The 26185-nt window shown below is 38.4% G+C and overlaps 1 long non-coding RNA gene across 1 annotated transcript in view; it reads left to right on the top strand.

Annotated features, from left to right (window-relative positions):
- LOC110257731 (uncharacterized) overlaps positions 1–26185 on the top strand; it is a 104309-nt gene that overhangs the window by 38686 nt on the left and 39438 nt on the right. Inside the window, exons 2-3 of the long non-coding RNA XR_014835767.1 lie at positions 4217–4415; positions 8722–8843. This is a non-coding gene — a long non-coding RNA (uncharacterized LOC110257731). The remainder of the gene's footprint in view (positions 1–4216; positions 4416–8721; positions 8844–26185) is intronic.

Here is a 26185-nt window from a genome sequence, read left to right as displayed (position 1 = left end):
CTCATTTAACTCTAACTTCTCATTTTTTCTCAGCAACGTTTTTCAGCAAAAGAGACAACACTATCCCTCCCATTATCCAGTACTATACATTAAGGGGCTAAACCAACCTGACTGGTAGCTTCTCCCTTGGAAACCATTCTTGGTTTTATTTCAGGAGGACTTTTTAGGTGGCCAGTTCCATTGAATGCTTTGATTAACCACTGTTGGAAATTCTATTGATAGAAAAAAATACCACTACTAACCAATGCTTTCAATCACTCTCAGTTTATATCACTAAATGTAATAAAGGAGAAGAAAGACATCCAGGAAGTTATCCATTATTTCTAAAAGTTATTTCACTAGAGTGTTCATTTCTTGTGGAACACACCTGGGATGAATTGAGGGAGAAACACATGCTGGTGTATTTACTAGTGTTTACCAGGCAAGTGTTCATAATGAAGATGAAAGTCGTGAGTGGAGTCACTTAGCCAACTCTTGCTAAGTGTGTGTGTTTGTGTTTCAAATGAGATAATATATGCAGAAGGCTTTGGAAATTCTAATGCCCTCTGTGTAAGGAAAACATATTCCTGTCTATCAAAAAAATACCACAAATAAATTTAAAGGCAAACAAGAAAGTAAGAAAAGTATTTGTGACACATCAGAAGGAACTAATTTCCCTGCTGTATAACTTGGTCAAGCAAATCAGTAAGACCAACAATTCAATAGAAAAATGGTCAAAGGTCACAAAGAGTTAGTTCATAGAAAGTGAAGAACAAACATCTCATAAATATACAAAATGATAATAGGTTTTACTCCTAGTTAAGAACATGAAAATAAAACAACAGTTACCGTTTTTCACCTGTTATGCTGGCACCCCATTTTATGGTACCCAGTTTTGGTGCGGGTATGGGGAAACAGATATACATTAGGGACAGTCTCTTTGGAAGACAATTTGTTAGTTTTTGTCAAAACTGCACAGTCCCTTGGGTTGGATTTAACCTAACACTCCCTTGTATAGGAATTTATCTTACGTATACAGTTGCATATATGTACGAACCCATATATTTGAGATTACTTATTGCAGCATGGTTTGTAACAGTAAGAAGCTGGAAAAAGCCTCACAATCCGTCTTTGAGGACTGGGTAAAATATATTATGGGACACTTGTACAATGGAAAACAATGCAGACAAGAAAAACAGGTTATTGGAATGATCTCTATGAGGCATTATTAATTAAAACAGCATATCAGAGTTCTCACTGTGGCTCAGCAAGTTAAGGACCTGACGTTGTCTCTGTGAGGATGTGGGCTCAATCCCTAGACTTGCTCAGTAGGTTAAGGATCTGGAGTTGCCGCAGGCTGCAGCATAGGTCAGAGATGTGGCTTGAATCTGGTGTGGCTCTGGCTGTGGCATAGGCCTCAGCTGCAGCTTGGGTTCAACCCCTTGCCTGGGAACTTTCATATGCTGTGGATGCGGCTGTAAAACAACCCCCCCCAAAAAAAAAAAAACCAGCATACGGATTGGATGAGACTAAGAGATATTTCAGCTAAATGCAATGTGTGGGATCTTGTTTGAATCCTTACAACAGATCAACTGTAAAAGTGCATTTATGAGCTGTTTGGGGAATGTGAACACTGACTGGCTACTTTGATGATACTAAATAATTATCGTTATTTTTTTAGGTTAATGATGTTGATGTTTTATTTAAAGAAGAGCCCTTATATTTCAAAGATGCATAATAAAACATTCTGAGTGAAACGATATGGTAGTTGGGATTTGCTTCATAATAATATATAGGTTATGAAGATTGTCTATTAATCTGTGGGAAGAAAGGAGAATATGGTTAAGACAAGATTGGCCCTGTAGATGGATGTTGGAAATGTGGAATTTAATGAAAAGTATAATGATACTATTCTTTGGCTACTTGAGTGCTTGTAACTTTCCTGAAGAAAAAGCCAAAACTGAAAGTTAAAAACTGAAGCCCAAAATATTCAGGTAAAAATTTAAAGCTAAATAAAGCAAAAATGAAAAAGCAAGGTGGATAATTATAAGGGTAGTAATCTAACACTGAATTGGCATAGAAAAATTCTGGAAAAAACTGCTGCAGCTAATTTCCTTCTTGGGAGGGCTAATAGAGGCTTAAGAAATACTTACTTTTCCGTATTTTGAAAATGTTTTAAAGCAAGGCTATAAAAATGAAGTGCTGTACAAATATTAAATCTCCTATTAGAAATAATGTATGCCACAGTTAAATCCAAATGAGGTAGGGTTCTCAGCAGGGCTATTCAATTACCGCATTTATTAATTCAGGTCCTGCTTAGGCTTTTACTTAACACGTTAATTATTTTAATTAAAGTCTTCAGCTTTCTTGCCATCATTTAGTCCTAGACGAGGGTAATATAGTGAACACTATTCTTTCATATTTACTTATGTGTAGTTAAATATAAATTTAATTAAAATATATTTATTATATGCAGGCATACCTCAGAGATATTGTGGGTTTGACCACTGTAAATGGAGCCACAGGAAACCATCTTTTTTCTGCAGTGCATATAAAAGTTATGTTTACACTATACTGTGGTCTGCTAGGTGTGCAGTAGAATTATGTCTAAAAAACCACGATACACACCTTAATTTAAAAATAATGCTGTTGGAAAAATGGTGCTGATGGACTTGCTCAATGCAGGGTTGTATGTGCAAAAAACCATGATATCTGTGAAGTGCAATAAAATGAGGCATACCTGTACTGGATTTATTTTTTATTTATTGAATATATAATTAAATTGGCAGGTTTTTATTTAATTCATTAAGCATTTATTGGAATATATATCAGTTTTTCAAAGACATAGAAATATAATGGACATCCATCATCTAGATTTTCCCATATTTGCTCCATCTATTTTGTCTGAAATATTTTAAAGTAGCTTAGAGACATAGTGACAACTCACCCCTAAATAGGTCAGCATTGCCTCTCTCAGCTGTGTCCACTCTACTAATGAGCCCACCAGAGGCATTCTTCATTTCTGTTATGGTGTTTTTGATCTCTAGTTTTTTTTTTTTTTTTTTGTATTTTCAGGATTACCATCTCTCTGTTTACATTGCCCATGTTCTCTTTTTTTTCAAAAATGTTTATTATAGTTGATTTACAATGTTCTGTCAATTTCTGCTGTACAGAAATTTAACCCAGTTATACCTATATATACATTCTTTCACATTATCCTCCATCATGTTCCATCACAAGTGATCAGATATATTTCTCTGTGCTATACAGCAGGATCTCATTGTTTATCCATTCCAAATGCAGTAGTTGGCATCTACTAACCCCAAACTCCCTGTCCCTCCCACTCCCTCTTGGCAACCACAAGTCTGTTCTCCATGTCCGAGAGTTTGTTTCTTTTCTGTGGAAATGTTCACTTATGCCGTGTATTAGATTCCAGATATGTGATATCATATGGTATTTGCCTTTCTCCTGACTTACTGCCAGTCTCTTCTTACCTGCTGTGTCTGCTTTATCCATGAGAGCCCCTAGTACATTAATCATAGTTATTTTAAATTCCTGGGCTGATAATCCCCAAATTCCTGCTATGTCTGGTTCTGATGCTTCCTCTGTCTCTTTGAATTGTGTTCTTTGCCTTTTAGTATGACTTTTCCCCCCTTTTTTAGGTCTGCATCTGTGGCGTATGTAAATTCCCAGGCCAGGGGTCGAAGCAGAGCTGCAGCTGCCAGCCTACGCCACAGCCACAGCAACATGAGATCTGAGCCACATCTTTGACCTACACCACAGCTCACAGCAACACTGGATCCTTAACCCACTCAGTGAGGTCAGGGAATGAACCCGAATCCTCATGGATACTAGTCAGGTTTGTTACCACTGAGCACCTCTACTTTGTAATTTTTTTTTCTTGATAGCCAAGACGTGATGTATGGGGCAAAAAGGACTGAAATAAATAGGCCTTCAGTAATGTAGTGATAAGGTGTGTTGAGGAGAGGATGGAGAATGTTGTCTAGCCCTAGGATTAGGTCTCAGGCTTTTAATGAGCTTATGCCTCTGGATTGTGAACCTCCCAAGTGCTTCTTTTCCCCTCCCTTCTTAGATGCAATAGGATGACTGGAGTGGGCTGGAGTTGGGGATTTCCCTTCTTCCAGGGTTAAATAGTTTCTCCTGAGGGTAGACCTTGTTAAGAAAAACAGAGTGCTCTGCTCTGTCTCAAAATGGTTCCTTTCTCTTCTCCTGTCAGGAGCACGAGGGGACTTTTCTCTGATATATACTGTGAGATCCTGATCAAGCTCCTGGAGTTAAAACTCACGGAAGTGTGGAGGGCCTTTCTATGATTGGATCCACTTGGATCTGAGATTTGCCCATTTTGAGCCTACAGCAATTCCTCATTTCCAGTTCTAGCTCCCATGCAGTCTGCGGCTCTTGAAATGTCTGCTCAGGTAAGGTGTGATTCTCTGTATTCTTTGCCTATCAGTCCCTACAGTTTAGGGGGCAGCGATTTGCCCTGAGACCTCACTTCCATGGATCTAAGAAGAGTTGTTGATTTTTCAGTTTGTTCAGTTTTTACTTGTTATTAGGACAGATGGCTCCTTGTGTGCAGAAGCCGAAATTAGAAGTCCCAACCCTGCCTCCCACTGACCTGCTGAAATCCCCATGGGAAATTATCCCTGTAAGGAGACAAATAGAGTTGTCCAGGGAATGGCACTTGTTGGTTCTCTCCAGGTTTCCTACTCCTGGGGTTGTTGCCCCCCCCCCCCCCCACCGCCTGCTGCAAGCATTGTTGTGCATGGCCTCAACATCCTTCAAGACTGCTAGGTGATATCAGCAGAGCCATCCAACTACATAATACTTGTTTACCACTTTCCTGGGTCCATGATTCTTTTGCTTACAAGGCCACTCATGAAAGGGAGTCCCTCTTTTGTAGTATCACTCATGATCCTTTCTGCTGTTCATGTCTTCTACTGTAGAAACTTCTGCCTTCCAGTTCCAGCCTATGCTGTGCAAAGATTGTTGGTGTTTGTCCAAAGCCTCTGATAAAGAGCAGGACTCTACCTGAAGCTCTATTTCAAATAGTAATTCCATAATTTTTCCACTTCCTGGACTTGTTCACATTTTACCTTGGGGGGGGTCATTTTATTTGTCCTGCTCTGCTCCGTATTTTCTGTAAACTGGAAGTCGGATCTTCAGGTGTGACTTAATTCACAGTTAACATTTTTTGGAAGGAATACTTCATAATTCTGGGGTGTACTTCCTACCACATTACCTCAGGGGCCTCACAAGTTCTGAATATCCCATTATTACTAGAAAATGCTGATTGATCACTGGGTTAAAGTTGTGACAGGCTGATCCCTCTTTTGTAAAGTTACTTTTTCCCCCTGGCCAGCAATTTGTAATCTCTGGAGTGATTCTTTGATACCAGGTGATGATCCGGTTCCCTATCAACAATTTAGTAATGATTTTAACATCTGTGGCTAATCCTTGCCCTAATGAAAGACTACCTAAGAGGTTGCTGATTGGTGGTTTTCTTATTTTATCATTCGTTCTACATTTATCAACTGTCATTCTACTTTATGAAAGAGCTTTCTCATCAGCTGTGTCAATTTGGTTACTCTGAAACATAAGGCCTCTTCCAAACCAGGATAAATGTTTTTTTTCTTCAGTACACATTCTAGGGTAAGGAGTAGGTGTAATAATCTCCTCCAGTGATGGAAAATGAGTGTTGTTATTTTCTTCCTACTCATGGGTTTTAATACAATTAATGCATTCTAATCAATGATAATCATATATATATTTTTGGAGGGCATGTGATTTTTCTTTATTGCAGCAAAGATTTATAAACCTGCCAGGTAATTTTGATTGGAATATTATGAAAATTAGTTTGCATTCTTTAAATATACACCCTTATTTTACTAAATGATTCTTAAATAGCCCCAAATGGGTCAATGGGAAGTCCTGCAAGCTAGCTTCTTTTGACTCAATCCCATTCAAATTTGAATACTTCCTTGCTTTCTGGCTCAACAGGTAGTCCCATGTTCACCTAGAATTTTCCATAGCCCACACCTTGAAACAGCTGTTTCTCCAAAGACCCCTGCTTCTTTTTAGTTGTTAATGGCACTTAGGAATCATAGTTTCTGGCGTGTCATTGTTTCCAGGTGCGATAGGCAGGCAGGCTTAAAACACACACTGAGTTTGAATTTATTTTTTACATCAGTCTTACTTATTTGGTTTTATACTTATGGCTCTTTTACACTGAAAAATCTTGGATTCTATCATTTATTTTATTCTTTAATGTACAAAAAATGGTTTCAAAATAACAATACAGTATTACCACTAACCATAAAACTACTCAATAAAATTTAAGACTTGTTTTGCATTTCTTTTTTCCTTGTAATGTATGCTCTAAGGATGCAAAGTCAAAAATGCTGTGTTTTAGAGACAATTGAAATAATTATTTTTTCTGGTTATATTACCATTTTATGTATAATTAGGTTCATTTGTTTTAGTTTTCAATTTTAGGAATTTCTTTTTCATTTTTATTTGACAACCTGAAAATTTTCTTATTTATTCTAATTGCAGAGGAAACCATTAGTTTTCATGGACCTGAGTTCTCAGCCAACTCTTAAATACTTAAGCACCCCCAATGGACCACTACACATACTCTCTAATCCTAGAATTTTCAATTGCTTCTCCAGTCTCTAGGTAATGGCCTCAGCGTAAGCTTTTATAGTAATTATACACATATTGATCTCCGACTGTAGATACTTACTGAATTGAGATAATTGCCTGAAATTATTTCCTCTCTTTCCACCGCTTTTAATTTCTTCCCCAGAAATTCCAGTTATTTTTCTTTATATATGCTTAGGGGGTTTCAAAATGATGATAGAATTCCAATGGAAAAAGAATCATAGGGAATTCCCACAGTGGTGCAGTGGGTTAAGAATCTAATTTTAGCAGCTTGGGTCTCTATGGAGGTGTGGGTTTGATCCCCAGCCAGGAGCAGTGGGTTAAAGGATCCGTTGTTCCTGCAGCTAGGGCACAGGTCATAGCTGCACCTCAGATTCAGTCCCTGGCCCGGGAACTTCCATATGCCATGGGTTTTCCTTTAGAAGAAGAAGGAGAAGGAGAATCATAGGATTTAAAGAAAGAGAAAGGAACTAAAAGCCTCTGGATTCTATCAGAGCAGCCTTGTTGGCAGGACTTTTTCTCAACTGCTGCACACCCAGGAGGCTGGAGGCATTGTTTACAGCTGGCATCCATCTTGATTGGTTGGTTCCCATGCCTGACTAGTCCTGAAATATTTTTAATATTCCTGTTTGGAGGCGTAGTATTTCATTTCCCAAATTAATGCCTGTCCATGTTGGAATCTTTTTCAAATAAAGATAAGCAAGAACAAATTTCTTATGTGATTAAAAACTTCGCAAGGAGTCTGCTGGGCAAATATGAACTGACTGACTTTAGATCGTATAATTTTATCCAAGAAGATTAAATATAGTTGTTTTCTAGTGCAAGCTAATTAGCTTCTCCCTTGTGTCCACTGATGGAACACACATTTTGCTTTCATAAAGCTGACACAGTTTTCATGATAATGTGCCTCTGATTCTGGAAAAGAATAAGAAAATTTGCTGTTGAAAAATTCATTACATTCTTTTCCCCCTTTAGATTATAGAATGAAATAGTGAAGGTTTTCTTGCAACATGCAACTTGGATGTACTTTACCTTTGAAGAGTGAAGGTGGAAAAGACCAAAGAAAGAAATCAATGAATCATTAATATCCTGATAGAAAATAGAAGCACTAGAAATAAAAATCAGAAAACAAATACAAATGGCAAACATGTATGTTATTACTAGTCAAGCAGTATAGGTGAAATCTATGCAATAACAAAGTTTTTGCCTATCCAAAAGTGTGATTCCCTCCCCCCGCCCCCAAAAGACAAAGTAGTTGGTAGTGGTAAGGGTGTAGTTAAATAGTCACTTACAAAATAGATGTTGGGAGTCCACATTTGTCAGTCTTTCTGGAGGCCAGGTGGGAAATACGCATCAAAAAGCTAGATATTAGTTTCCCAAGGATATATCCTAATGACATAATTGGAATGTGAGCACGGATTTATGGAAAACTATATTCATTGTGGCATTATTTATTATGGAAAGGAATTAGAAATAAAAGAGATATTGAGGAATTCCTGTTGTGGCTCAGTGGTAATGAATCCGATTAGTATCCACGAGGATGTGTGTTTGATCCCTGGCCTCACTCAGTAGGTTAAGGATCTGGCATTGCTGTGAGCTGTGGTATAAGTCGCAGACATGGGATTGGCTTGGATCCCATGTTGCTGTGGCTGTGGTGTAGGCTGGCACCTACAGCTCTCATTCGACCCCTAGCCTGAGAACTTCCTTATACTAAGGGTGAGGCCCTAAAAAGACAGAGAGAGTGATTGAAAGGTGGAAAATAGTTGTGTAAATTATGCTACATTTATATCATAAAATCCTATGTAACTTTTAAATATTTTTAAGAATATATGATGGCAAGGAAATTTTCATATGGAATTAAGTGAAAAAGGAAGATAATATAAATTATGGTCATAATTCTGTAAATAAAAACAAAAAGCAAAAAACAAATGCTACATCCTCCCCCACCTTCCCATACACTTACATACACATATATAAATTACTGGAAGGAAATATACTAACATACAAAAATAATTTGATTTTCTTTTTTATGACTTTGGTATTTTTGACATTTTTTAACAGTACAGATAGATTCCTCTATGAAGAATAAACTGGATACTAGTCAAATTCTTTTCTGCTGAGACACAACGGGAGCTCCCAGAACCTGCTTCTTATTGGGAGCACCAATGTGCCCAGACTCTCAAGTAAGTTGTATTTTTCAGTATTCTTTGAAGATAAGGAAGGCTTAATGAGAGATAAGCACAAATTGTTGGGTCAGATTTCCCAGGAATTTTTTTTCAATTTTTATTTTATTGTGATTGGAACATTTAACTTTAGATCAATCCTCTTAAAACACATTTCAAGTGTATAAGACGTTATTATTGACTACAGGTACAATGTTGTATAGTTGATCTCTAGGGCTTATTCATCTTACTTAACTGAAGCTTTATGCCTGTTGATCAATAACTCCCCATTTTCCCTTCCCTCCCAACCCCTTGCAACCATCATTCCAGTCTTTGATTTTCTATTTTATCTCATATAGATGGAATCATGTAGTAATTGTCTTTCTATATCTGTCTTAATTTCACTGAGCTTGATGTCCTCAAGGTCCATCCATGTTGTCACCTATTGCAGAATTTCCTTCTTTTTTTAAAGCTATTAAAAGATTAAATTTTTTCCCACTGGCTTAAATCCATGATTTTCTTGTTGTTCACATAACATGTCCATTTTTTTTTTATTGGAGTATAGTTGATTTACAGTGTTGTGTCAATTTCTGCTGTATAGCATAGTGACCCAGTTATACATATATACATATATTCTTTTTCTCATAATTTTTGAGGACTTATTTGAGCAAACATTGATTTGAATCAGGTAGTGTCAAAGTGAAGGTAGTTAGGGGCACTCCACCTGCAGAAACTATAGAGCAGATATGGAAGCAAAGCAAGGAAATTTTTTTATTAGCTTTAGCTTAATTAGTGCCTTATTTGGGAAAGTCTATTTGGCTATTTGTGACTGATGGGTCTTAAAGTTTTGAGTTCTTAAACTTGAGATATTTATATGAATTAACTCTGAATCAAGTTTCGTCTGTTTATGTAGGGTGCCAAGGCATTAAAGCCACGTCAGTCTAGTTCCTCTTTTTTTAAATTATGGTAACAAGCCAAATAGTATTTCCTTGTGTGTACATACCACATTTTTGCTTTATCCAATAACCTGTTGATGGACATTTATGTTTCCACATCTTAGTGATTAGGAATAGTGCTGCAATGAACCTGAAAGTGCTACTCTCTCTTTGAGATCTTGATTTCAGTTCTTTTGGATAAATACACAGAGGTGTGATTGCTGGTTCATATGCTAGCTCTATTTTTTTAAAAAATTTTTTATTGTGGAATAGTGGGTTTATGATGTTGTATTAGTTTCAGGTTTACAGCAAAGTGAATCAGTTATACAAATACATATATCCATGCTTTTTTCCCATATAAGTTATTATAGAATCTTGAGTAGACCTCCCTGTGCTATACAGTGTGTCGTTGTTATCTCTTTTGTGTTTAGTAGTGTGTATATGTTAATACCATTCTTCTAATTTACCCATCTTCCCCCACGGTTCCCCTTTGATAACCATAAGTTTGACTTTGAAATCTATGAGCTTATTTCTGTTTTATATATATGTTCTTTTGTATCATTTTAAAAATTAGATTCTACATATAAGTGATATGATACGACATTTGTCTTTTCCGTCTGACTTCACTTAGTATGATAATTTCTAGGTCCATCCATATTGCTGCAAATGGTATTTCATTCTTTTATATGGCTGAGTAATATTCCCTTGTATATGCATACCACATCTTCTTTATTCCTTTGTCGATGGACATTTAGATGCTTCCATATCTTGGCTATTGTCAATAGCATTGCACTGAAACCTATTTTTAGTTTTGTAGGGTGCTCCCTGGAACATCTGATAAGATTGGTGGAAGACCCTTGGCAATAAAGAAATATAGGTGCCCATCCATTCTAAATGTAATAGTCTGCTGCATCTCTTAAACCCATTACATTTACATTACATTTAGAATGGATAGGAAGTGAGGTCCTACTGTATAGTACAGGGAACTGTGTCCAATCTCCTGGGATAGGATATGATGGGGGATGATATGAGAAAAAGAATGTATATATATGTATGACTGGGTCATGGAGTGTGTTTGTGTATAGACTATGAGAGACAAAGTAGAGGGGAAATTGAGAACAAGTAATTTGGAAGGATGTTTAAATGTTCCAAATAATTAACTGTGGTGTGACTTCAACTGATATTTAATTTCTTCTTGGTGTTTTTCAGATTCTTTAACTTCTCTTTTTAGATAATGAAAAGATGTTGTTAAAATACTTTACATGGGCTGAAAATGGACCTGATTTCCCTGGCTCCCTGATTTATAGCAGCACTTAGCAGGAATTATATTTGCTATTTCATGTTTAATTTTAGAATGGATTTCACCTTTGGAAAATACTCCTTACAGTGTAGAAATATCAGTGGGCTCTTTTATGAGACAAGGGTTCAGATTTTCTTCTTCCTATTCAACAGCTACATGACCTCATATGAGTTTCTTTACTCTTGAAACTATTTGCTTAACAGTGAAAGAGCATGATAATTTCCACCCTATGGAGTAGTAGGAAGTATAATTGAATTGTATGCACATGCTATGAATTATTATGAAAATTTAAGGTTTTATTAGTTTTATTACTATCATCGTTACTTGTCCTGAAATTATGACAGTGTCAAGTTTCAGGGAAATAATTTTCCTTCCCAATTGGATATCTGGCTGCTAAAAATGATGAAAAGCCTTAATACAGGGTGCAAAAGAAAGCAAATAAAACTAAGGTCAAAAAAGGAATTGGATTTGTGAGCTGGAATTTAATATGTAATGCATGAAATGCCTTGCAGAGATGACTTAGAGCACTCAATAAAGGCCTGTTGGTTCGTTGATTTGATTTAGAATAGCAAAATCCATGAAAATAAACACTGACCCATCTACCCAGGAAGGGCTTTGCAAATCAAATAGCTTTTGGTCAACGGGCCTGATGACAATATGAGAAATTCAATTTACTCTACATCTATTTTCATATTTTGGATGGGAATATGCTGATTTTTTGTGGGAATAGGTAGCAGAAATTGAGTGTTTCAACTGCAAGTTGAAAGTATGAGTCACTTAAGTGAGCAAAGAAATAGAAGTTCTATCACTGCCTAGGAATAGGATGCGGGGTACAAATGGTGTACATGGGTGAGGTATAAATGGAATATGGTGAGCCCAGTTACATTTATTCTGGTCAAATATTCTAAAAAACTATTTCCAAGGCTCTATTTAAAGTATAGCAGGCTCTGTAACTCCTATAGCCCGGTAAAAAGACACAGAGCTCAATAAAAAGTGGGCAAAAGCCTTGAACAGAATTTCACTAAGGGTGATAATATGAAGGGTCAGTAAGCACATGAAAAAGTTTTCGGCATCATTAGTCAATGAGAAAAGGCAAACTAAACACCAATTTTAAATGTGTGAGCTGCTTCCTGCAACCTCTGATGTGGTTCCAGGGAATACTGCTATCCACCAGAAGGCTTACAATTTAAAACGCTGATTGTCTGTCCATATCATGTGTTGGTGAGGCTGTGGAAGGACTGAATTCTCTCATACGTTACCTGTGGAAATATGAAGTGGTACAAACACTTGGGGAAAGTGTTTCATTTTCTTACACAGTAAAACACACACCTACTTTTGTCCCAGCAATTATCCTTCTAGGTATTTACCAAGAAGGAATGAAAATGTGTATTCACCAAAGTGGATGTGAACCAACTCTGACTCAGAGTTATGTCCCAGCTTTGACTCTATGGGCGTTTCAGCTCTCCTTGTAAGATTGTATGAAATACTCCCTGGTGATGTGACTCTTACCTTAAAAGCTGTGAAAGATCTGCCCTCCCTGGTGCCAGCATGTGGAAGGGCTCCGATTGCAAATAGTCCAAAATATTTGGTAGCTCTTCAGGAAATGTCCTCTTTTCAGAGGAAAGCTGTCCCCCATCTCTTCCCTATCAGGACTCAAAGGGAACAAAGATAAAGGTGTGTTAGCCTATTTTAAAGTTGCCCTGATCTTGTGTCTGAATATATGAATAAATTCATTCACCAACAAGTATTTATTAAACACCTGCTGCATGATATAAGGCATGGTATTAAAAATTGGCTCTAAGGGAACACACAGCCATGAATAAAACACATTTTCTGTCCTCACAGGGATGACCATATGATTAGAATGCAGACAAAAATATGACAACATTGATATATGTGGTACAGGTGAGGTATACAAAAAAGGCCATGATTTAGAAGGACATGAGTGATGAACAATGAAGTCCTGATGTATAGCATGGGGAATTGTGTCCAATCACTTGTGATGGAACATGATGGAAGATAATGTGAGAAAAAGAATGCATATATATATATAAAACAGGGTCATATATATATATATTTATGCATATATATATATATATAAACAGGGTCATATATATATTTATGCATATATATATATATCAATGCATATATATATATATTTATATATATAAAACAGGGTCACTTTGCTGTACAGCATAAATCAACAGAACATTTTAAATCAACTATAATAAAATTATTTTGAAAAAGAAGGAAGTGAATGATTTGTTCTGGCTAGGAGAAGAGTGCATCCAGGAATTTATCATGAAAAACATGGTATAGGAGGTGTACCTTAAGACATGAATGGGTTTTACCTTGTACAGTTTGGAAAGAGCAGGTTGAGAGAAATGCATAGGAATACGCCATGGTAAATATTCTGGAATGATGAAAAAACAGATAAACTTGGATGGAAGATAACTGGAGCATGTTAGTAGGAGAATAGGTTCAGGTCAGGTGGCAAAAGCCTTGGTATGCTAGAATAAGATATTTGGAATCTATTTTGTGGACATTTAGGACTCCTCTTGATATTGGCAACATTCCAAAGGACAATTTACCTAGATTGGAATCAGTAAACTCTAGCCCATAGGTCAAATCTGGCCTGTGGCCTGTTTTTGTACAGCTTACGGCTAAGAATAATTTTTTACATTTTAAAAAAATTAATTTTGATCATTTTATTTTTTAATTAAAGTATAGTTGGTTCACAATGTTTCTTCAATTTCTGTTGTAGAGCAAAGTGACCTGATCACGCACAGTTTCCTATTGCTCTATTGGGCTCTATTGCTCATCCATTCCAAATATTACAATTTGCATTCAAAAACCCCATACTCCCTGTCCATCCCACTCCCTCCCCCTCTCCCTTGGCAACCAAAAGTCTGCTCTCCATGTCTGTGATCTGTTTCTGTTTTGTTGATAGGACCATCTGTGCCATATTTTAGATTCCACATGTGAATGATATCATATGGTATTTGCCTCTTTCTGACTTATTTGGCTTAGTATGAGAATCTCTAGTTCCATCCATGCTGCTTCAAATAGCATTTTTGTCTGTTTTTATGGATGAGTAGTATTTCATTGTGTATATATACCACATCTTCTTAACACCCATTCATCTGGCGATGGACATTTAGGTTGTTTCCATGTCTTGGCTCTTGTGAATAGTGCTGTGATGAACATAGGGGAGCATGTATCTTTTTGAATGAATGTTTTGTCTGGATATATGCCCAGAAGTGGGATTGCTAGATCACATGGTAGTTCTGTGTTTAGTTTTCTGAGGAACCTCCATACTGTTTTCCATAGTGGTTGTACCAATTTACATTCCCACCCACAGTATAGGAGGGTTCCCTTTTCTCCACACCCTCTCCAGCATTTGCTATTTGTTGACTTGTTAATGGTGGCCATTCTGACTGGCGTGAGGTGGTATCTCATTGTAGTTTTGATTTGCATTTCTCTAATAATTAGTGATGTTGAGCATTTTTTCATGTGCCTATGGGCCATCTACATGTCTTCTTTGGAGAAATGTCTATTTAGGTCTTCTGCCCATTTTTCAATTGGGTTGTTTCCGTTGTTTGTTTTTTGTTGAGTTGTATGAGTTGCTTATATATTTTGGAGATTAGGCCTTTGTCACATCATTTGCAAAGATTTTTTTCCCATTCTGTGGGTTGTCTTTTTTTTCTTTTAATGGATTCCTTTGCTGTGCAAAAGCTTTTGAATTAAGTCCCATTGGTTTATTTTTGTTTTTATTGACTTTATTCTAGCAGGCGGATCACATTATTTTTATGGCTGCACCCGCAGCCTATGGAAGTTCCCAGGCCAGGGACTGAATCCAAACCACGGCTACAACCTATGCAGGATCCTTTAACTCACCATGCTCGACTGGAGATCGAACCCACGACTCTACAGTGACTTGAAACGCTGCAGTTGGATTCTTAACCCACTGTGCCAACAGAGAAAACTCCATTTTTTTTACATTTTTAAATGGTTGAAAAAAAAATCAAAGGAAGAATAATATTTCATGACAAGTGAAAATTACTTGAAATTCACATTTCAGCATCCATAAATACAGTTTTATTGGAACACATTTCAGTGTCCATAAATGCAGTGACCATAAATATAGCCACACTAATTTATTTATGTATTGTCTATGGCTGTTTCATGCTATAACAGCAGAACCAAATAGTTGTGGCAGAGGCAACATGGCCCACAAAGCCTGAAATATTTATTATCTGGCTCTTTACTGAAGCAGTTTGCTAGCCCCTGGCCTAGATAATCAAAATCTGAAACCTGTTGAAGAACTTCATTTGTTTTTATTGATCACTTAAAATGAAAAAACCCCACAACTCTTTAGCTATCTGGCCCTTTCTATTTTCTACTCATTCACATTTCATGAGAACCCCAGCATACTGTATTAAAAACTCTTTACAGCCCAAATCATGACACTCCATGGTGCGCTTTTCCATAGATGAAAATTTCAAAAGGAAGGCCCTAAAAATAAGCCAAAGTGCACACCAATGCTGGACTAACTTCAGTACATGACATTGTAATCTGTGACACCAGTCATAAAACATATAGGCTGCATGACAGCAAACATATATGAGCACACACATGAATTCATCCAAGGGCAGGGTGGGTGAAGTGTGGTGTGGAGTGCTTTCCTCCTGGCTTTTGAGCATGGACTGTCTCTTTCCCAGCCAATGCCTGCAAAACTTAGTGGCCACCAGATACAGGGTATTATTTGAGAGGGTTATTTTACTCCTGGGAAATGAAGGGTTTGAACTAATAAGAGGCTGTGGGCAAATCACTGAGATGACTCTGTTATAAAATCAGGGAACAAATTTGCCACTTCTACTGGATTCCTACAGCATCTTAAGAAAAACCAGAGGGTGTTCCTTCTCTTCTGGATGGAAAAAAAATCAGAAAAAAACCTAAAACATCACTGAAAGGCCCTTAGGGCTAGGAATTTTCTTTTATTCTTTTCCCGTCCTGTCATACCTTGCAAGAACAACACTCTCACCATCATCATTATTATAGCCATTGTTTGCTGAGCAGAATAGAAGCTTTACATTGATGATGACTTTTAATCTGATCAACAGTCTTACAAACTGTGTATATCATAGACAAGGGAGCTAAAGCTTCGAAATCCAGCTGGCCTGACACAGCAGAACTGGTAAATGGCATGAGTGGATTTGAACTTTGGTATACCAATGCCACTGTCCATGCTGCCTTCTCAGCCTCTGTGAAAGAATACATAAAGATTAGTGAGTATTTTTAAACATTGATTTTTAAAACTGTGGTCAAACACAAGCACAAATGGCCAGCTTAACAATTTTAAGTGTGTGGTTCAGTAGTCTTAGCTATATTCACAGTGTTCTCTTAAAAGTGAAATGCTGCACCCATTGGACAACAGCTCCCCATTTGTCCCTCTTGCCAGTCCCTGGCAATCACTATTCTACTTTCTGTTTCTATGAGTATGACTGCTTGAGATACCTCATGTAAGTGGAATCCCATGGTATTTGTATTTTGGTGAATCGCTTATTTCACTTAGCATTATGTCTTCAAAGTTCATCTCTGTTGTAACACATGACAAGATTTCATTCTTTTTAGAGGGTAATGTTCCATTGGATGTATCTACAGTGGCCAAACGTACCAAAACAGAAAGTGGAATAGTAACAGTAGGATAGTTAACAATACTGAACTGTATACTATCTGTAAAACGTGTGTGTGTGCTACCAAAATTTAAATTTTTTATTAAAACAGCACTCCCTAATCTTTATTTATGTCATCACAAGGCTGTGCGCTGTAGTGGGAAGACAACTTAGACTGGCATTGGTTGACCAAGGTTCAAATCCAGCTGTGCCATTTACCAGCTCTGACATGTCAGGCAAGTTGAGGTTTGAAGCTTCAGCTTCCTCTATGATATACTCAGCTTCTAAGACCATTGATACTACATTTTCTTTATCCATTTATCCATCGATGGACATGTGGGTTACTTCTGTCTCTTGGCTTTTGAACATGGGTATGCAAATATCTCTTCGAGATTCTGCTTTCAATTCTTTTGGATATACATCCAGGAATGGGATTGCTGGATCATGTGGTAGTTCCATTTTTAGTTTTTGTGAAAACTCCATACAGTTTTACATAGCAGTTGCACCATTTTACATTTCCTCTTGGTGAGCATTTTTCAATGTAGTAAGCCTGGACGTTTTCATTGCCTCTGGATAGATTAACAATATAGTGATTCTAAAAACCCCATATGGGAGTGCCCTGGTTTCCTAGAAGGATAAGGATCTGGTGTTGTCACTGCTATGGCATGGGAACTTGTCTGGGAACTTCTGCATGCTCTAGGTGCAGCCAAAAAGTAAAAAGGTTAAATAAATAAAATACATAATAAAAATAAAAAAACCCAGTCAACACTAATCTGGATTAATTAAAAGAAAAGGCCCTTCAGAACCAATAGAATATATGAATCATAGGCTATTTTAAAATAAATGCCTTTTGTTTCATGCATTTATTTAGAAACAAAATAAAACAAATATATTTGCCATGTCACGTAGCAAAGGCTCTTCGGGGCTCTATTTAAGGAACAGAGAAAAATGGCATAGAAGTAGAAATAAATCTTTAAATATGAATAAAGTCTATAGTAAGTATCTAATATTAATTGTCTCCAATCAATGTAGAGTTTATTCAAAAGCGGCAAACTTTGGCCCCAGTCTTTGATCATTCACCAGTGACACTAAATCAATGAAATCTGAAACTGAGACTATTATACATTTAAATGTCTCCTATATAAAATTCAAGCAGTGTGTCTAAAATTAATTCTTGACCTACCCTAGTATGGCCATCTTAGCATTGATTATGTGTTAGCAGGAGTCATCTTTTTCATTTCTGAATTGACATTTTTTATTCATTTTTAAGTAACCATTCTTATCTTGCCAATTTGGTCGATGGATCTTTATCACCATGTAGATTTGTAGGCTCTTAAGAGCCCTCCACAAATTATGTCAGCACTCCATCCTCCACTGACAGTGCATTTGCTCCCCATTACTCACTGTATTGTTAATAGCTGTGTGGACTCTTTGGGAGGTATATATGTAGCTATTATTTTTTCTATGTAAGTAAGGTTTGAAAGTCTTCTCTCTCTCTCTCTCTCTCTCTCTCTCTCTCTCTCTCTCTCTCTCTCTCTCTCTCTCTCTCTTTTTTTGTCTTTTTAGGGCCGCACTCGCAGCATATAGAGGTTCCCAGGCTAGGAGTCAAATCAGAGCTACAGCTGCTGGCCTACACCACAGCCACGGCAATGCCAGATCCAAGCCACATTTGCAACCTACATCACAGCTTGCTCCAGCGCCAGATCCTCAACCCACTGAAGGAGGCCAGGGATTGGACCTGCATCCTCATAGATGCTAGTCAGATTCATTTCCACTGAACCACTACAGGGACTCCCAGGGTTGAAAATATTTTACATGGATGGTAGGGAATAGTAAGAGGGCAGAATATTGGGAATAATGTAGCTTTTTGTTTGCTTGAAAACCGTTAAGTCCCTCCTCATCACCCAACAACTTTGCATGAGTGAAGATGAAAAGGGATACTGAAGTTAATTTTGTTTTCTCAGAGCTACTTAGCCTGGAAGTTAGAATCTTAATAATTGAGGAAGGGCAGACCAGCTTTGAGCAACTGCGTTGGCCCAGATAACACTGGACACAGGATTAGCAGTTCAAAAGCTGAAGGGCTGTGTTCCCTACCTTGACAGAAATTCACTGTCAAGGTGCCATATGATTTTCTGACCTTCTGAGCAGACAAAGGGCTCAAAGCTATAGCTCTAGCCTCATGGGAAGCTTTTAAGGTGTGAAGAAATTAACACAGACTGTGAAATTTATTCTACATGAGAGACATCACTGGACTAGGGATCCAGAAACCTGAGTTCGTACCCTGACTCTTCCCCAACTGGCTAAATGACACTGAACAGCTCCATTCTCTGAGTCATTTACTATCTGGAAAAGGAGGACAAGCTTAGAATTTAGTCTTGCTTCTCAAACTGTATGGGTAAAGGCTTGGGTGGTTTATTTCCAATTCATCATCAATGGATACTTTTGTTAAATACATACAGTAAGAATGAATTACTGAAAATAATCATGTGCTTGGATGTTGACAATGTCTAATTGCAGTACAGGTTTCTAAAGGCTTACTGTCAATTTCTCTACCTATTTCATTGTGGACTCGTGGTGAACATTTGCTTTCAATGGACGCTGGTCATCAGAACGCATTTTAAGTGGCATTGGTTTAGAGCAGGTGTGGCTGTGTACCATTTGCTTACAGTGCCACAATGGCAGAGTTGAGTTGTTGTGGCCAAGACTCTGTGGCATCGAAAACATGTACTATCTGGCTCTTTATGAAAAAAATTTGTCCACCCTGGGTTCAGAGAGGACAGAAAATAAAGGAGCTGAATTAATTTTCTTAGGTTCTTTCAAGCACAAAGAAATAATAATTCTGCCAAGATACTTGGTAACAGGGAAAATTGGCTGTCTGACCCTGAAAGACAAATAGCCAGAAAACGCTCTCCCTTCTGGTAAATTAGATCAGTATGTCCTATAAAGACATGCTGTTCCAAAAGAAAATATTTCAGTTTTTGTTCATCCCTCTATAGTTCTAATATCCCAGGGTATTGCACCTATGCACTCTGATTACATACATTATTGTATGTTTGATCACTTGGGGTCATTCAAGGTCAAAACTCTGTCCAGATTTCTGGCTTATCCCTTTGTTAAATTCCTAGAAATGTGTGCTCTCTTATTTCATTTCCAAAATCTAGTCTCTTCATAAGTAATTGTTAAGTGTTCCTGTTTACCGCAAAGGTCCTTCTGGAATGAGCTGCAATGTGTGGTCAGGACTTTGGTGGTTCTTTCTATCCCAAGAGACTGGATAGAGTTGCCTGTGCTGCACAGTAGGACCTCATTGCTTATCCATTCTAAATGTAGTAGTTTGCTTATGCAGTCAGAATTATTGTACCAGATCACCAGCATCCCTAGAAAACCATAAGCCTCTTATCCAAGGGTAGGACTGAGAGAAATCAAAAGCCTGTATTCTGGGAGTTCCCGTTGTGGTGCACCAGAAACGAATCTGACTAGTATTGATGAGGGTGCAGCTTTGATCCCTGGCCTCGCTCAGTGGTTCAGGATCCAGTGTTGCTGTGAGCTGTGGTGTAGGTGGCAGATGCGACTTGGATCCCATGTTGCTGTGGCTGTGGCGTAGGTTGGCAGCTGCAGCTCCAATTAGACCCCTAGAGTGGGAACTTCCATATGCTGCAGGTGTGGCCCTAAAAAGACAAAATACACCTCTACTCTGCATATAGCTGGGCTTTAGAGAGGAAGAGGAGGAAGGAACAGAGTTATAGAAGCCTACTTTACAACCCTGTCCCAAATAGGTGAGTCATTGTCAGATGCAGAGGCCATAATGAGTGCACTAATGAATATCCCTCCAAGTGGAAGGAAGTATCGGACATGGAAGGGACTAAATACTTCCAACCCCAGTATCACTTAGTATGAAACCTCTTCATTGATTCATCTTACTGCCTACTTTGCTACAGAAGAGGAAGCTCCTTTAGTTCCCCCACTTACTTTCCTGGGTTAAGAATGCTGTTGCCTCAAAGAATGACAATAGTCTGGAATGACATGATGGTAAGAGATTTGCCTCTCTCAACATTGTGGAAACTAGAAAGTGAAGAGATTGCTTATAACTAAACCACATACTGTGCACCAGTAATCTCTTTATTCTCCTTCAACAACGCTGCCCTAGCACCATATTAATACTTCTGTGGTCAGCTCAATTATCTAAGCCAGCTTCCATGCTGGAAGTAGCGAGTTCATTCTGAATTTTTCTCTTTGACTAGTCATGAGCCTGGTCATTTCTACTTTAGAAGTCTCTTGAAACCTTACTCCCTCCCTCTTCCCACTACAGCTGCCTACATTCAGGTGACGAACAAAAAGCTTTTAAAATATATTTCCTGTAACAGACACCTTTTTGTCCCATGTCACACCCCCCTGATTTCAACACCTCTGAGGCAGACAGTTCCACATGCCCTGAAGTTATTCAACCTCAAAGATAAGAGAATTGCTTTCTTTTTCTGCCCTAGAGCCATCGAGGCCCTCTTAACCTCTTTACTGGCACAGCTGGCAGTGCCAGGAGCTTAACACTGGTGGCAACCATCAAGTACCAAGCCTCTGGATCAGTGCTTTGGCCACTGCCTTCCTCCTCTTCCTTCAGAGAAACAACTCTGAGGATCATTCTCTGTGGATGTGTAGGGTCCCTGGTGGGTTTGCATTCAAGTTACTTTAGTAACAAGCTCATTCTTGAAGTTTTAAATTGTATTTTTCTCCCTCTCTGCCTTACTCTTTGTGATCTCTTACTATTGCTTTCTGGGACTTATCTCCCAAGGAAACCACTTGCTCTCTAGTTCTTGTCTGGGGCTCTGCTTTGGAGTGAACACAAACTAATATATTTATTATTTATGCAGTTGGAAGGTTTTATTACTATTGCTTTAAAGATGAGAAAGCCAAAGCATGGATGGGTGAAGTAGCTCGTTGAAAGTTTTATTTCTTAGATGTGTCATAGCTAGGAATATATCCCAGTCCACTGTTTCTATACCACTGTCTCCGTTCCACCTACGATGCAAAGCATTTTCCATGTAATACTTTAATTATTTGTGTAAAATTTCAGTGGCATAGATAGGCATAGGGTATTTTACAATGCCTTTATTCAAAGTGACCCCTCTGCAATTAATCGAAATGGTAAACATACTTTAGATGAGCTGTATTCAAGTGTGAGGACCCATTTACAGTGATTCACAGAATGGAGACTTTATTAGCTCTTTGTCTGTTTTCTGAACCATTCATATTACAAGTATTGTTTGCCATGTTGCATTTCTTGAAATACAGCCAAATGAAGCACTTTGTATACAAAATAGGCCACTCAAATGATATATTATCATTCACAAATTAAAAGAAATGCTCCAAAGCTGAACAATTAAGCTTTCAAATATAAGTATTCCAGGACAGCTCTTCCTCATTCTAAAAAACTCAAATTAGGTTTAAAGTCTTAGCTCTCATTTCTACTAAGTAGAAAAGAAAATCCCTGTCCAGTTGTGAGTTCTTTTCATTTTGTTATTCTCAGTCTTTAAAAACAGCAGAAGTATGAAGGCAGAAGAAAAGACTAGTGGAAGAGATTTGCCTAGTATCCTCAATAGTCATAAATAACAGGCAGGAACAAAAGATATCCTAGAAATGCTCTCTCAGCTTCTCATTAGCCTTGTGAAATGGGAAATTGGCCAAGCAAAATGAGTATATGGTTCCAAGTCACAGAAGAAAACAGGATACTCAGCTGGGAGTTTTGAAGAGGTCTTTTTTAGTGGAGGAACTATTTAGAGGCACAGGTACAGTTAAGGAGACCATCAAGGCACATTAGAACCATGGAAGAGTCGCCCCTACTCCCGACCCTCACAGGAAATGTCATCACTGGAGAATTGTAAGGATCTAGAAGAAAGCCAAGGGAACAATTACTTTATCCTTAAAAAAGAAAAAAACCTCCTATGCTTTGGTCACTCTCCAGGTGACCCCCTAAACCCAACTGGAAGCCAGAGGTATGGAGGTCTGAGTAATAGAGTCCATGGAAGTCAGGGAGAGAGAAAGTAGCAACAAGGTGCTGGTAAAGGAAGAGGGAGGTCATTACTTTGCTTACTCACAAATCAATTCTGAAATATATTTAAGCAAAATAAGTTTCAAGAGAGCTTTAGTTCCTCAAAAGATAGACCCAGCACTGACAGTAACCAGTTGAGGAACACATGAAGTAGTTTTTAGCCTAAAGTTTAGATTATTCACCGGTATTTATATGAAAGTCTATATAAGCTTGGGTACATACTTAAGCAGAGGACTGTGATCATAACCTAGCACATGGATAGATTAGTAATAAGTGCTCATGAAGCAGAAGGGTTTCTGTTTTCCTTACTGTTTGAAACACTGGTGTTACACAGATCTTTTCTCAGCTGACCAACTATTGCATCAACATCTCCAAAATTTATTTGATTTAAACTGGACAAAGGGATCTTTTCACATGTTCTTACTGGGAAAATGGAGAGATCACCAGATCAGCTCCCAGAAATATTTTTGCCCTAGTGGACTTCGGATTTTTTTGGAGTATGGCACCATGCTTATGGATTTGCTGAACTTTGTGTGTTCATTCATTCAGTGAACACTTGTTAAGTATTTTATAGTGTGCTCAGCATAAGAGACAGATTTCAAAATGGTCCTGGCCTTGTTCAGTATCACACACTAGTTTAGGAGGTAGATAAGAAACGAGTAAATTCTTTAATAAAATTTGTGCAGATTATGATCAGCACCACACAGGAAATGAAAACAGTGAGGGGCTGAAATGTAAGTATGGATAAACAGTCTCAAGCAGATCAGGTAGTCAGGGAAGATGCTTTTGAGAACAGAACGTGAAAACTGAGACCTGATTGATGGGGGGGGAGCTGGACCTGCAAAGAGCAGGTGGCGATGTAACCCAGGCAGAGGGAAGAGCAAATGAAAGGGCCTAAGTCTTATAACAGTATGTTTCCATCTTCCTTTAGGATAAGATGACCTGGGGGCACTTCAGAAAGTATGCATTTCTGGGATGGGCTCTAGAGAGGAGAATCCTGGGAAACAGGTAAATGTTAGCATTAGAAGCCTTTGGGAAATCCTGCCCAGAAAGCACTATCAATGGTTTTTGGTATATGGTATTTGGATCATAGAGTGGTGAAAGAGGTGAGGGCTGAGTGCAAAGGAGGCAATGTTACCCTGTCAGAAGTCATGATCAAAGCAAGCAAGTTCAAATGTATCAGACATAGCCTACTCCCCAGGCCCTGAGGTCACCAACTGCTTTAGGTAAGACAAATCATGAAATATGGGGGACAGAATTCCAAAGATGTGCTCCTGAGATTCCCATCCTCTGGTTATTCAAACACTAATATAGATATTTCGGTGAAGAGATTTTTGCCTGTATGTTTCTGGTTACTGAGCCTTAAAATAGGAATATTAACCTGGTTCACTCCTATGGGTCCAATCTAATCACATGAGCCCTTAGAAACAAAGAAATTTATCTGACCAGAATCAGAAGAGAGATACAGCAGAATCAAAGATGTAGATATTTGAGGCATGAGAAAGACTTGACCTGTTGATGGGGGAGTTGGGGAGGAGGGAGTCACACAGAAAGCATAAGAAAGAGTGTAGGCAGCCTCTAGGAGCAAAGATTGGCCCCTGGGTTGACATCCAGCAAGGAAATGAAGACCACAGTCTTATAACCCCAAGGAACAGAATGTAGCCAACAGCCTGAATAAACACAAAAACTGATTTTCCTAGAGTCCCTCAAGCACTTAGTCAGCAATCACATTGATTTTGGTCTTGTGAGATATGAAACTGGGAAACCAGATAAGCCTGCCAGGAGTTCTGATCTATAGAATTGTGAAATAATAAGTTTGTGCTATCTTGAGCTACTAGGTTTGTGGTCATTTGTTTTGGCAGCAATGGAGAACTAATACAGGCAGTAATAGTCAAATGTAACAGTTCCCAACCTTAAGGCCACTCTTTATACCATCATCATTAGGATTCCCACCAACGGTTTAGTGAATTGCATCATGTACTAGTTAACTTTTTCTGAAACTGACCTAAAATAGAGATAAAATTATCCCTAATTCACAGAGTAGATTGGAAACTTATGAAAGCACCATTGGAACTTGGAACCACCACACAAACATCTAGAGGTTGCTCCCATAGATTCAGAAGTGTTAACATGCCTTTTGGCAAGGCATTTGCACGTAAGCACTTTTCATTTGTTACAAGTTGGGTTGCCTAGGGAGCACACTTGGAGATGTTATAGAATGGTACTTGGAGTTAAGATTCGAGGCATTTATTAGAAAGCGGGATTAGCACCTATGGAAGGGAGGGGAAAGAAGCAGGATTTGGCTAGGGAAAAGTTGAGCTGGGATGCATGCTTAAAAAAGGCATCAGCAGATCCCATGGGGACTTTGGAACCCCTTCAGACTTGTACAGGGATGTCCCAGGGTCTAGACCTTTATGCTACCTCCATTGCTTATTATGAGATGAGGCTGATCTGGAAAGAGAATATAGGTTGGTATACTTTTCTAGATTCAGCTGACGCAGTCCCTGACAACCACTCCCAGTAGCTGGAGGTGTGGGTCCTTCATTCCTGAAGGGGTATCTGGGCAATCCATCATAGTATTCACCATAACATTCTTTTTTTTTTTTTTTGTCTTTTTGTCTTTTTCTAGGGCCGCTCCCGTGGCATATGGAGGTTCCCAGGCTAGGGATCGAATCGGAGCTGCAGCTGCCGGCCTACGCCAGAGCCACAGCAATGCGGGATCTGAGCCGCATCTGCAACCTACACCACAGCTCACGGCAACGCCAGATCCTTAACCCACTGAGCAAGGCCAGGGATCGAACCTGCGACCTCATGGTTCCTAGTCGGATTTGTTAACCACTGAGCCACGACGGGAACTCCCTCACCATAACATTCTTGAGCTTTGTTGTTCTACAGTAAGGAGTTTCTCCATCACTCAAAGGAAATCATATCTTCCTTTTTGACTTGTACATCTTTCTTGTGGGTCAGCAGTTCCATCTCGTGCAAGGTAGATGGTGATCTGCTCTCAGTATCCTACTTCTAACTCTTGAATCACTCTCTTGAAGCAACCCATTCTTTGGATACTCCTAATACCCATAGATTCCTCAACCAGATTGGAGCCTGCTTAAACTTTCTAGCATATATGTCTGCCAAGTCTGTGTTAAGGAAATAACAGTGGGAAGGAACTAAGGAGAATCCCTTAGGAACCATTTTAAATGCCTGCGGGCTAAATGCTTAAATGAACTGAACAACTGCTGGGGTCCCCAAGGCTCCAATTTCCTGTGCTAAAAGGGAACATTTTGTTCAGTGGCAGCCACAGGATTTCAGGAGAGTTTCAGGAGAGGCTTTTTAATATTTCATTTTCTCAAGCCTCTTCTCTCTTTCAAGTGGCATAATCAACTGGAAATGTCTTATGACCTTGGAGTGTTTTTATA

Source organism: Sus scrofa, chromosome X (assembly GCF_054392235.1).
Source record: "Sus scrofa isolate SSC_HxYL_T2T_F1_AM1 chromosome X, Sscrofa_HxYL_maternal_Yorkshire_Landrace_v2.0, whole genome shotgun sequence".
NCBI classification, from domain to species: domain Eukaryota; kingdom Metazoa; phylum Chordata; class Mammalia; order Artiodactyla; family Suidae; genus Sus; species Sus scrofa.
Note: the sequence above shows the minus strand (reverse complement) of the source record. Positions and strands in the feature narration are given on the sequence as shown.